Raw genomic sequence first — 10,404 nt, 5'->3', positions numbered from 1 at the left:
AGACACACAGCTGCACGGAGTAGGGAGACATCTACCGTTAGGTACAATGTATGCATCTTCAGGTTCAAACACAATTTTTCAGTTTTACTGATAAGGGAGTGGGTTACTTCATAATTATGATAAAAACTATTAGGAAAACGGTTAATATTTAAAAAATAAGCCTACACCGTCAAAGCCAGTTTAGCTGTATTACTTGTAACTTGTGTTTGTCAGTTATTGTAAATTAATATAGGAACATATAGCCTACATTATTTATAATTGTTTTACATTTCAGTGTAATATTATGTGGCCTGTATGTTGTCACAAATACATTGTTTTGTCTTTAGTTTTGAGGTATTAAAAAGGGAATAGTTGAGCAACCTGCACAACTCAAGCACATTAATAACTAAAATAACAAGGGATGATTGCTGCATATTCACCTGCTCTATCTACTATACATTAAACATCATGTGCACATTCATAAATCATTTTATGTTTGACCAGGAAATTATAACCGATAGCATATTTGACTTTGAAACCCAGTTGGTAAATCTAGCCTGGTAGGGGTACAATAGGCCTACTAAATAAACTGACAAAGGTAAACGTTTGAAAGTGGACATGCAACACAAAACAGCAAACCGATAATTCCAAAAGTAACAATCTAGCAAACTATTAGAAAACAAAAAAAGTGATGATATAGCATAGTTTGTTTGGATATTGTTTTTTATTAATTATTTTACACCTTCTTTTACCACTGTCCCAGACCACACACACACAAACAAAAACAAAAAAACCCACATTCAATAAACCAGATTATATATTATTACAAACATACTATAGTCCTACTGAAATTCATCAAGATAATGTGTTGGAACATCCTCTGGATACTATAGAAAATTAAAAAAACTATATGAAACTCAGTATTGATTGCCAGTGACTCACAAAGTACCTTTAGAGATATTCATGCGATATAACAGATAGGCCTACCAGGATAATAAAAAAATATCATGAAATACTGTATCATAAAGTGACTATAAACTTCTGCAAACCATAATTTAAGTCAGACATAAACACATCATGCATACATTTTATATGTTAGTCTTGCACCCACAACGGAGATACATAGACAGTATATTATATAATACATTTTATGCAATATATTGATTTTTCAAGAGGGTATGAAGAACGTTTAAAAATGATTTTACTCTCCATTAACACCAGCAGAGGGAGGCAATGAGTTATGAATAGCTCAGGTCATTTATGGGCCAATATTCCTGGTGATGGCAACAAGCTGAGCTGTGCTGGTGTGGTGTCCATGTTTAGGATTGTGCTACTCATCTCTACTTCCTGAACCATTTACTCCGATTTTCTCTGAATCTGAATGAGTTAATTACTCCCGGCAAATTGGTATGTGTTGAATGGCCTACCTTCACTGGAAACTGATCTTACATTCCAAGTGAAAGACACACAGGCAGCTCACACACAGAAAGAAACACAGGATGACTTCGGTAATGTTTGAGATAAGATCCTTGACTAAATTCAAATCATTTTTTGCCTTGGATGTTTATAATGTAATATGGACACAGTAGCCAAGAGAATATATTCTTTCAATTGACACAAATAGGCACTCTATATTAGGGCTGCACGATTTGGGGAAATCATCTAATTGTGATATTTGTTTTTAAGCGACCCAACGGAAGTTTATTGTAAAATGCAGCCATATCTCCGGCTAGGAAGGTCGTATCAACGTGCTCTCGTCTCTAGCACCCCCGCAGCCCGAGCTACGAGTGAAATAACTAAACTTACATGAAACTTCCGTTGGGTTGCTTTAAAGTCAAGCTGTAATATATGTCAAACATGTGATGGAGCATTACTACCCTGACTCAGATGGTTTGTTTCACCAAACCATCTAGGAAAGCTCCATTGGAAGCCATTTGGAAAAGTATTTCAAAAATACTTGGCAGGTGATTGGATCAATCTGTCTATCAACTTCTATCATGGGCCACTTCTGATTGGTTAATAATGACTGGTACATGTGGAGCACAGCACTTCTGATTGGTGAAAATGACTGACACACAAGAAAGAAAGAAAAAGAATTGCAGGCTTTGCATTTGATAATTGCATCATTTGATAATTGCATCATTTAAAATCGCGATTTAAAATCGATTAATCGTTCAGCCCTACTCTATATATGGAATGCAGACAATTAGGGAGCAGGGCAGAGTGTTAAAATAAAGATAGAATGAGAGGGTACAGTATATGGGCGTCCAGAGTGACACTGAGCATATTCATTTAGTATTGATTGATTGATTCTATTTTGTCAAGTCACTTGTCAAATATTATAATGTTTTTTTAGATTGTGGAAAACTAGAATGTCAGGTAATCTTTAGGAGTGTAACAATACATTGTTCTTAACAAATATGTCAACGACCCAAATTCATTGACACAGTGAATACATTAATTGACACCATCTTCATTAAGGTGCCTTTATTTTTGAAATTCCCATGGCATGTCTTTGTAAGAATTTCTATCTAAGCTCACCTCCTTCCTACATAGCTCAGTAATCATATTGTCAAATTATACACCGGTATAAGTACCTGTACGAGGATGCATAGTGGTATTATCATTTGCTAACAATCATAAAATGGAATTGGTTGAAATTACTTATTTTTCTGAATCTAAACTATTAATAAAAAGTCAATAGTTTAGAACTCATACTGTATCACAAAACATAAATCAATATTTTGTTCCCTCCCTTGTTTATACAGTATTTAGTGTAATGCTTTAAGAAATCATCAAGGACAAATCCACACATGTACATTATGTCCAGTTCAACATTATTGAATGGTTAAATTCAAATACACACAAACACACTTAGGATTATGTGCAATTTAAAGAGTGTTTTGACTTTAAACCTTCCTACCTGGTCACCTACATGTAAACCACAGATCTAAGAATTACATTTTTGAAATTTGTCTCAATGGCAAGCAAAATAGTTGGTAAATCCTTAATGGCCTTGACTCAAATGTTAACAGATAGGACAAGAAGAGTATATCCTGGCAGATAACGCCCATCCTTTATTCAGCCAGTTTGAGCTCTTGAGCTCTGGGCAGTGCTATAGAGTCCTTTTGGCCACTAAAAACATATACCTTTAAGTATAATTTATTTATCTCAAATTTCATCGATACCCTGAGATCTAACCGCAGACATTGACATGCTGTTTTTATATACTGTTGTGTCTTCTGTTTTGTTGAGCCGCAGACATATTTCCACCCTGACCATAAGAGATGTATTGTATTGTATTATCATGTCCATAAATAGATGCCTATCATGTATCTTAAGCAGGACATAAATCATATTGAATATGGGCCCCATTGCCTCAGAAACATGTTCGCCTGATAAAGGCAGACAGGTAGAAAGCCGTTGCACTTTCCTGTATTTTTCTTTGTTTCAATAAAAGGGGAAGTCAGCCTCTAGACTTCTAGTGAATAAGCAGCCAACCACATTCATGTTCATTGTGTAAGAACATCTGTTCCTGCCAGGCCGCCGGTTACTCCGCGCGTCCCCTCGCGGCTGCACTCAGGCCACGGATCTCACCACTGGAAACAAAAGACTGGACATCACTCTGACCTTGTGGGATTGTCCACGCCCCTCTTTCCTCCCTCTCCTTTTCTTTTCTCTCTGTGGTTCGGCTCTCTTCCCTCTCACCGCTGTCAGGAGCAGGGTGATCAATCATTCAAATTGTCACAGGCTCTGGGAGTGGGATTGTCAGGAAGCCCACCTCCTGAAGGAGCCATGTTGTGGAAAAACATACCGACAGTGAGTGAGAGTTGCTGTCGTTGAGTCACATCTCTAGTCTTGTCATTCATTCTAACAAGCCTCACCAACGGCACTGACATCAATGATACTGGTCGCACTTTTCCACAGGGCTAGACATGAGTCAGACTTGAAAATGCGGTGCCTGTTTGCAGCACTTTGCAGATGAGGTATCTGGTGAAAAACTGCAATCAGAAGCTTCTGTTGCAGGTTAATGAGTATTCACAGCTACAACAGAAACAACCATTGCCTGGAGGGTGTCCTTGCTGATTTTGGCTTTTACGTTTCCTTTTTAAAAAACAGGACTTTGTTGTCTGTAGTTATAAGTCAGACTGAAACAAAGGATAAATTCAGACACAATATTCTCCATACGTAGCACAAGTCAAGTAGAATTTCTCAATGACGTTGTGGGGAGACGGGTGACAGGTCTTACAATGACCCCGACCTTGCTCAGTAACATTTCACATTCTGCCAGTGCTGCTTCTCCCAGGTGTGGCAGAGTCTCCCCCTGCGCTGTCGGAGAGCACCGTCCGGATCCATGAAACCAATCATTCTTCGGCATCACGGAAACAGCTTCTGACAGCCGCGGTCGCCATGGGCGTCCTCCCCTGTGACCAACCTCGATGGGGGACCGGGGAGGTAAGGCCACGCTTGGCAACACTCCCCCGCCTTCCAGGGCTCTGCTTTAGTAAGGAAGCTTTGACCCATGCAAAATATTTCATTTTATTGTGAAAATCCAAGACACAATATTCTCAAACTAACCTGATATCATTGTTGATTATGACATTTTGTCTCCACAAATGAGGAGCCAGAAGAAGAAAAAAATGCCGCATATTAACATCTCAAAGTCAGTAATTGACACCAGAATGAATAAGAATTGCCAACGCAAATGATTTCTTACGTTTTATTGTGAAAACCCAAGACACAATATACTCAAACTAACATGTAATGCTTGTTGTAATGCAACCTGTAATGCTTGTTGACTATGAAATTGTATGACCACAAATTAGGGGCCAGAAAAAATAAATTGCCGGGATATGAATATCTTACATCTCAATGTCAGTAATTGACAGTAGAATAAATACGAATTAAAGGTGGGGTAGGTACGTTTGAGAAACTGGCTCGAGATACACTTTTTGTTATATTCCATGGAATGCTCTTAACATCCCGATAGCAATGCATATCTTAAGTGCTTTGACAATAAATACATAAAAAAAATTCATCTGTGGAAGCCGTAGTACTGTAAAAAGCATGACCAATCATTTTAGCCGGCCCGGCTAAAATAACTGGATGGCCTACCTGCCTGTCAGCCTTCCATCTGTGCACAACCTTATCTCATGCCCTCATTGGTCGTGTGCACGTTCGTGTGTGTTGGAGGAGGGGCTCTGTAAGGAAGTGGCAGATTTTTTCCGGCTGTGTATTTTCAAATTTTTATCCAAAATGACCTACCCCACCTTTAACTGTACAAAATATTTCTTACTTTTATTGTGAAAATCCAAGACACAATACCCTCAAAACTTGTGAAATTGTGAATCTACGAATGGAAGCCAGAAAAAAGATAAAAGATAAATAAGCCAGCCAATGAATATTCAACATCTAACAGTCAGTTATTGACACTAGAACAAATAAGAATTTCAATGAGATATTTTTGGTTTATGCAGGTTGTGCAACATGAGGACAGTGAAACAGAGAAATTGGAGAGAATGATTTTAAATCTATGCAAACATATGAAATGTTCACGAGGTAAGAACGTACACAGACAGATGCTTGATATGCACCCAAAATGTCTTTGTATGCATGCGTTTATTAATAAATGCCTTACAGAGAAGCTCAAAATAAAGTCAATTAAATGCTTTTAGGTGTGACAGTTGGTGTGATAATCATTAGGTTGTGATTTCAACCTCCCATTGTTCCACATTGTCTCTGCCTACCTTTTGTCTTTTGTCTTTTGCAATCCTCTGTCAGCGCTCTGTGTAGTGGGATGTGGCGATAAGGGAGTTGTTTCTGCATATCTACCGTTTAGCCTCCCACAGGGCGATATAGGGAATGGAGGTGAGGGTGGGGGTGAGGGGGAAACATTACACAAACAAAACCTTGCAGCTTGATTAGGAAAAGGTATGCACATCAGGGCCGTATTCATGGAGTCAACATTGGGGGGGACCAAAAATTCAATAACAATTTGAATACTAATTTCCTGCCATTCTAAAGGAAAATACATACAAAATCACTAACACATTGGATACTTTAAAACCTGTTAAACCCCATGCCCCTGCCCGTGGGGGAAAAACACAACAATAGTCACAAAACTGTGTCTCAGGCATGGGTGTAGGAAGCATCCTCAATGTGGGTGGGACAATTTGACGGGGGGTGTGGGCGGGTGGGTGACTGACTGACCTGCTTTGAGCATCAAGCTAACTGAAGGTGGACTCAGACGTGCAACATCGAAATACACCCGCGGGTACAAAATAAGGAACCAATTTACATATGAAAAGAAATATCATTTTGGTGAAGCTCACAATAACAGAAAATATAGATTTTCAAGTATACAAATAACCAAAATAAAGAAGTCATAGAAGAGCAATTTTATTTAAATAAAAAAATAAAAACTTTTTTTTTTTTACTATTTATTGGGGGGGACATTTTGAGTGTATCTGAATATTTCCCCCCCCCCCCCCCCCCCCCAATGTATATGGTGAATACGGCCCTGATGCACATGTATACAAATTCAATAAAGTGAAGCCCAATTCACAGTCAGCTGTGCTTGGAAAGATGAAATAGCATTGCAGGAGTGTTTTGTAATCAATAATGCATGGCTGTCCATCTTCGGGAAAAAGAGAAAGCCCCTCCAAACACACCAGAGGCATCAGACACTTTTCATTTCATGCTGAAGGTCAGCAGAGCAGCATGGACGTCCCTACAGTACATAACACGAGGAGGTAAACAGAAAATCCTTCTTCTTTTTTTTTAACATTGGCTCCGTCCACAGAGGTTTGTGTTTATATGCTGTCACGAAGGGACACTTTTAATCGGCATGAATTTTCTGATTAAGTGCTTGGAATATAATCAGGGTGGCTCCAAGCTAGTGGTGTAATCTGATCGCTCATCTCTTTAATAACATGCTTTAGATGACATGATGTGTGTTGCTTTAGCCTACATTAGTGTACAGAAGACACCTATGGGCACAAGTGAAGTAAAGGAAATAACACTGGTATTTATGGGTGTACAATTATTAATTACCAGCACATATTAATTACAGCATATTATAGCATATGTCCTTCCTTTTCAACAGCTATTTCATAAAAAGGCACGAAACTACACCTCACAATTAAACTTTTTCTTATAAACAACAACAACAACAACAACAACAAATAATTTAATTAAAGTTTTTTTAAAAAGAGATCCTTAGCTATTTAATCAAATCAATCAAACTATATCAAGAGACGCACTATGATGCTGACGTGAAGTAGCATATGTGATCATCGGAGCTGTTGACAACTCAACCGCCGAGTTAAATCAATCCAATGTTTCATCGGCAGAAATCATGCTCACGGACAATGTAATGTATATAATTTTTAGTCACATTACGTTAATTCATTTTCATTCATTTTATGTTATTTTAAAGTTAATGTTAGCTAACATAATGTTAACTTGCATACAAATCATTAGATGGATGAACTTTGCATAGGCTAAAGTTACTCTAGCTAACGCTATGTGGCAGTTCAATCAGGATTAGCCTATGGCTGTTATCCTTGTTCAAAACAATTATACTTAAAATAACTTAATGAGCTTCTTGAACATTGGTGTAAATCTCTAATGTTACATTGCACTTAAAGCTTGGTGGCTTCTCACATTAGACAATTGTATTGTAGCACACCGAGCTAGCTAAATCTATATTGAATATCCTGCCAATAAATTAGGTCTCTACTGGATACTTCGTTGAAAAAATAGACAGAATAACAGTGCTTCACCACCAGTGAGCAAACTTTCTTCAATCCTTAACGTATCTTCTGGTTTTCTCCTTTGTTTACCCGGAAGTTAAAAGGGTTTAAGGGGATATCACAAAATGGCGATAGAGTGAAATGCACTTCTAGCTTGATTACAATTAAAACTGTCTAGGCCTAAACCATGTTGGGAAAATGTTTGATAATGTAAGAACACAGCCTCCAAATATATATGATATGGGTCTATTCATTTTAAGACTGTAGAAATGTCACATATTAAACCTTAAAAACATGTTTCAGTGGAATGTACTTCCTTGCCCCTCTGAAACACACAACTGTTCCCCCCCCCTATTCTAACCATTTATCTTCTTTCCTTGCTTTATAATCAGTGCCTAATAAGCATTTTAATTATGCCCTAAATAATGTAAGATAACTTTTACAGGCTGTAATCTAAACACTAGTTATAACATTAACTTATATTGATGACTATACAACCAGTTAGTATAGCCACTTGGGCTGGAAATAAATTCATCCTCGCACTCCTCAACGTTTTTTTAAGAACGGCCATCTGTTGGCTCCAGATTACTCTTAAAAATTAATCCCTCTCCATCCTTACTGCATTATGACAGTATGCTCATCACCTGCTTGGGACTCATCGTCCATATCGATTTCCCTCAAGCTTCTGCACATCTGGATGTTAAAATATTCTGACCGCAGCACTACCTCTCCTCGCAAACACTCTTAAAAGCACACACATACGCAGTCACCCTTTGTACACACGGCAACACAGTGAATGCTAATCTGTGAGTGCCTGAATGGAATGCACACAAGGATCCCATCCCCCGCCTTTTAGCCAAATAAGTGTAGAGCTCATCAGATGTGCAGTTACATTTGCCTACACAGATGCACATAATTACACCTGTATCCACACATGCTTTATCGGACTGTACAATCCAGAGTCCTGAGGTAATGCTCGTGCACCGAGATTGACACGCGAAGATAATCAGCTCTATGCCACAAGAAGCCATGGACTCCGTGACAGCTCAGATCAATTAGACACCATTAAAGGCTGCTCCCAAAACAGCCATGGAGACTTCCTAAAGTCTTCTTCTCCTTCTGCAGGGTGCTAACAAAATCCATCTTCCCTCTCTTGCACCAAACCCAATTACAGGTAGGAGATGCACTGTGTGAGATGAAAAGCCGGGAGACGCTTTGATGGATGGTGGGCTCCAACTAAACAGAGCAAACAGGCAATTAACATGACAATGGGGATGAAGCAGGGGTCTCATACAAAGACACAAGGGTGGTGGTGCTGGGGGTGGGAACGGAGGTGTGCATATGTGTATTATGAGTGAGCGTTCGTTGGGACAAAAGACAGCAAAGTGGAGAAATAAAGTGAAATGCTTTCACTATGCGTGCTGTGGAAGTATAGCAGTCCTGCAGGGAGCAGACCAGACGCTTAATGGAGGTGTTGAAACCTTGTGCGGAGATAAATAATTTATCCTTTGACAAAGTATACCCCATAAAATGTTCATAGCAGCATATTTATGGGTGCATTATGAAGATGTGATCACTGGATCAGTTTAAATTGTCAGGTGTAAGAAGTACCGCCCCTCATCAAACGGCGTAAAACATCTGAACAATGTATCTCTTTATTTCCCTGGCAGTTTGATAGCTGAGCTGACTCATTCTTACACACGAAACATTAGCATTGAGTGTTTATATGTCTCATTAAGACAGAGATACCACTAAAAAGGTGAAGTGAAAGCACTGACAGGGGAGTTTCATAGCATAGTAAATGGCTGTGTAACATGATTCCTCCACGGACAAAGTGTTACACCTCTGTCAAGGTTTCTATGTGAGGATGGCAACAATTGCTTGGCAGCCAATTTGCTAGGTAACCAGTACTACTTCTTGTTATTTCACATACTTATATCGAACAAACAATGAGACATCATTCACATTACAGCATGGGCACATGTGGCCCAACAAAGAAATGCAAAGAATGGGTAGGTAGCATCCATTGTGGCAGACATATATTAATCATTTTGTATTTTCACAAATAAGTTTTCATTTGAGCTATATCCATCTTGGCACTGTCAAGCACTGCAAACCACAACAATGTATCTAATAAAGTGTTTGCAACAGAATACATGACTTCCTGTAAGAGCAGCAACTTAAAAGAACCTCTGACAATAGAGTAGTATGACACATTATTGTAGTCCGAATAAAAACAAATGGAATACTGCAGACAAAAAAAGGTCTTTGGCAAACAATTATTTAGAATCCTTACACATTTTGTTCCACTTATTATCACCACTTTTATCAGTTGAAGCATAAATGCAATTGCCAGAAGTAATAAGCTAACCTAATGTACGTATATAAACGAACTACATCACGGTCATGGAAACAGCAAGCTATAGCCGGACTTGTGTTCTGCATGATGACATTTAGCTGTCAAATGTAGCCACTTTTTAGATTTTAAGACACATGAAAACTTCAGCCAGCCATTTACCAGTAGTTTGTTTATTGACATATATTTAGTCCAACAACAAAACATAAAGATTTTGCAAGCTTGTATTAACCACATACCTTATTTTGGGCATTTAACCAAAAAGTTATTCAAAAATCTATTGGTTTCGAGACATGGGATGTGCTAAAATTATGA

This window comes from Pseudochaenichthys georgianus, chromosome 16 (assembly GCF_902827115.2).
Source record: "Pseudochaenichthys georgianus chromosome 16, fPseGeo1.2, whole genome shotgun sequence".
NCBI lineage: Eukaryota > Metazoa > Chordata > Actinopteri > Perciformes > Channichthyidae > Pseudochaenichthys > Pseudochaenichthys georgianus.
Note: the sequence above shows the minus strand (reverse complement) of the source record.